The following is a 3999-nucleotide window of genomic DNA, read 5'->3' as shown; positions in this document are numbered from 1 at the left end:
TAGAGAAATGTGCTTAAAAAAAAAAAGAAATGTGCTTCGGGTAGAGAAATAACAACCTGTCAATTAGCAGTCACCACAATTAACAAGAGAACTTGTGAGTGTGATATCAGGCATTCACAGTATCTCCTTTAGCTCTTGATGGTTAATTTTTAAGTGTCAGTCTGACTAGAGAAAGGATCCCCAGAGAGATGGGAAACCATTATTTCTAGCTGCATCTGGGAGAGCATTTCCAGAGAGCCTAGCACTTGCATCAGAGGACTGAGTAAGGAGGTTCATCCTCACCACTGCAGGTGGACATCACTGCTCCACTGAGCACCTGAATAAAGACAAAACATGGCGCGAGGGCTAATTTGCTTTCTCCCTGTCAAGCTGGACTCTGCATCTTCTCCTGCCCCCAGATATCAGCACCTTGGTTTTTGATCTCTGGGACTCAGCTGGGACTTCCACTGTCAGCATCCCTGGTCTCTGGGTTTGCACTGAACTGCATGACTGGCTTTCCTGGGCCTTAGCTTGCCCAGGGCAGATTGTAGGACTTCTTAGCTTCCATAATCACATAAGCCAATTGCTCATGATAAATCTCTTTCTGTATATCTATATACTGATATAACTGATTGGTTCTGTTTATCTGCGGGAACCTTAACTCATACATGAAGGATTTGATTTTCCCCCATTTGATGGATGAGGAAAGAGTATAGACAGGGTCCTAAATCAGGAAGAGGCTGGGTCAGGAATCAAACCCAGAACCTCATCCTTTTTTTTTGTTAATTGGCTGAGCCAGGGCTTAATTACAGCATGTGGGATCTTCCCTGTGGTGTGTGGAATCTAGTTCCCTGACCAGGAATTGAACGCTGGCCCCTTGTATTGGGAGCATGGAGTATTAGCCACTGGACCACCAAGGAAGCCCCCAGAACCCCTATCCTTAACAAGACCCACTGTGCTGCTGCCCCAGGGCCCATGTGAGCATTCAGTACACAGACTGCCCAGCCTGGGGTGAGGCTGCCCAGCATGCAGAGATACTCAGCAAACATTCATTGTGTTTCCCTCAAACTCCTCTGATTTCTTGGGCCTCAGGCTTCAGTGGACAGCCCTAGTGGAGTCACGTTGAATTTGTGAACGTCACTGGGCCTTGAATTCACCTCCTAGGGACTTCAATGTTGCCCAGGTCTGAGTGAGACACTTCAGAGTGACCCCAAGGAAGTGGCTTCTATCCTCTGAGTCTTGGATATCCCTCTGTAAATGCAAGCAATAATCAGTTTAGAGAGTAGAATGGTGGTCCCGTTGCCAAAGACATGTCTATTCAAAACCTGTGAATGTGAACTTATTTGGAGTAAAGGTATTTGGAAGTGCCATTAAGTTGAAGATATCAAGATCAGATCATCTTGAATTATCTGGGTGGCCATTAAATCCAGTGACAGTGTTCTTACAAGAGGCAGAAGAAGAAGAGGATGTGATGTAAAGACAGATACAGAGATGAAAGTGATGAAGCCACAAGCCAAGGAGGCCTGGAGCCCCCAGCAGCTGGAATTGACAAGGAAGGACCTACCCCTAGAGCCCTCAAAGCAAGTGTGACTGTGCTGCTGCTTAGAATAGGACCTCTGGCTTCCCTCATTGCAAGAGAATAAATTTCTGTTGTTTTAAACGCCCCTTCTCAGTTTGTGATACTTTGTTACAAGAGCTGCAGGAAACTCATGCAGTCTTCTCTAACTCTGTCTGGTGTGTTTTCTTCTGTGCCCACCTTCTGGGCACATCTGGGCAGTGATTTGCAGTTACAAATTTGATCTGAAAATGGCTCTGCAGCCAGCTTACTTCCAGGTGTCCATCTTACCCATCAGGGACCTATTTTCTTCTCTCTTTTCTGAAGAAAAATTTTTTTTGGTCACAAAAGTGCTGCATGTGAAATCTTAGTTCCCTGATCAGGGTTTGAACCCACAGCCCCTGCACTGGAAGCTTGGAGTCTTAACCACTGGACCATTAGGGAAGTCCTTTCTTTCTTCCTTCCTCCCTACCTCCTTTCCTTCTTTTCTGGTGGTAAAATACATGACACAAAATTGACCATTTTAGCCACTTAAAGTGACAATTCAGTGCCACTTAATACATCAACTATGTGTACAACCATTATCTCTTTCTAGTTCCAGAGCATTCTCATCACTCCAAAAGGAAACCCTGTACCCACTAAGCAGTCACTCCCCATATCCCCTCCCCCAGCTTCTGGCAACCACTGATCTGCTTTGTCTATGACTTTGCCTGTTTGGACATTTCATAGAAATACAGTCATATACTGTGTGGCCTTTCATGTCTGGTTGCTTTCACTTAGCATAACGTTTTCAAGGTTCAATACATTGTAGCTGGAGAAGGAAATGGCAACCTACTCCCGTATTCTTGCCTGGAGAATCCTACGGACAGAGGAGCCTGGCAGGCTACAGTCTATAGGGTCGCAAGAGTCGGACACGACTTAGCGACTAAACCAACCAACCAACCAGAGATGAAAGAAATAAAAGTTATTTTTATGTGGTATATATATATAATGTGGTAGCATTATAATAAAATTATTTTTTCCACTTTCAAAAAAAAAAAATACATTGTAGCATGTATCAGAGCTTTGCCCTTTTTATGGCTGAGTAATATTCCACACTATGGAGGCACCACCTTCTGTTCATCCATGCATCAGACACTTGGATTGTTTCCACCTCTTGGTGGTTGTGCCTAGTGTGCTGTGAATACATGTGTACAATCACCTCTTTGAGACCCTGCTTTCAGTGTTTTTGCATATACATCCAGAAGTGAAATTTCTGGGTCATATGGCATTTCAGTGTTTATCTTTTTGAGGAACAGCCAAACTTTTCTGCAGCAGCTGCACTATATCTGTGAAGTGGGGAGAGTGACCAGGGTCGGGGCCCACTGGGAGATGTTATTTAGTTTCCCACCCTAACACCTTCTAAAAGAGCCACAGTGAAATTCCACCCCAAATATATCCCAGCCTGCAGCCTGGTGTGAGAAGGGATGGGGGTCCCTGGAGGCTGACTTCTTCCCCGGAGCCTTGCCACCCACAATAGCAGCCTTGAGTCTCTTCGGGAACTGGACCTTTGAGGCCGGGCCAAAACCCACCTCTCCAGGCATCCCAGTGTATCCCCCAAAAAAGCAGCCTGTGGTTGAGTTAGAATCAAGGTGGCCGCCTGCTGTCCCCTCCACCCAAGGCCTGCTGTGACCCATCGTCACCTTCAAAGAGGCAGTTCAGGGAGCAGAGGAGGCCATAAAATATACACACATGCCTATTTTTCTTTCCCTACCAGCATCGCTGGGGCTTTGGCCACAGGTCCGTGTCCCACAAGAGGCTCCTTTGAAGCAAGAATGGGGCTGCGGGGGTGGGGAGTACCTAGGGAAACCCACAAGCACCCACTGTTCCTGAGGAGAGCCCCCAATGGGGTCCACAGTCAGCTTGGGCTGGCCACATCTCAGCAAGGCATGGCTGGTGAGGGCCACTTCTGTGGGAGCCAAGACCCCAACAGATGGGGTTTCAGAGAGGCCGCACTGGGGGAAAGCTAAGATCCTAAATGTCTTTTTTTTCCCCAAAGTCATGGAATTTCCCTGGAGCAGCCATGGCTGCTGCTTACCCTCGAGGGACCTCTCTTGGTATGAAAGAAGAATTCCATTTTCCTGGACTTGGAGGCTGGCATGGAACTCAAGGAGGAGCTTGACTGGGATGTGGGGCAGAGTTGTGAATTCAGGACTGGCGAGTGAATTCCGCAGCGTGATCTGTGCTAGATTAAGTCACTGTGTGGGACAGCCCTGGGGTTGGCTGAGATCTACCTGGAATCCAGCCTGGGCTGTGGTGGAGGCCTGTGAGGACTTTGGTGTGGTCCGAAATGAATTTTTTTTTTAATTTCTTTTTTTTTGGCCATACCACATGGCACATGGGTTCTTAGTTCCCACACCAGGGATCGAACCTGCAGCCTCTGCACAGTCTTAACCACTGGACCATCAGGGAAGTCCCTTTTAAAA

Source organism: Giraffa tippelskirchi, chromosome 6 (genome assembly GCF_054371585.1).
Source record: "Giraffa tippelskirchi isolate mGirTip1 chromosome 6, T2T-mGirTip1v1.2.pri, whole genome shotgun sequence".
Lineage (NCBI taxonomy): Eukaryota > Metazoa > Chordata > Mammalia > Artiodactyla > Giraffidae > Giraffa > Giraffa tippelskirchi.
This window is presented reverse-complemented; position numbering follows the sequence as displayed.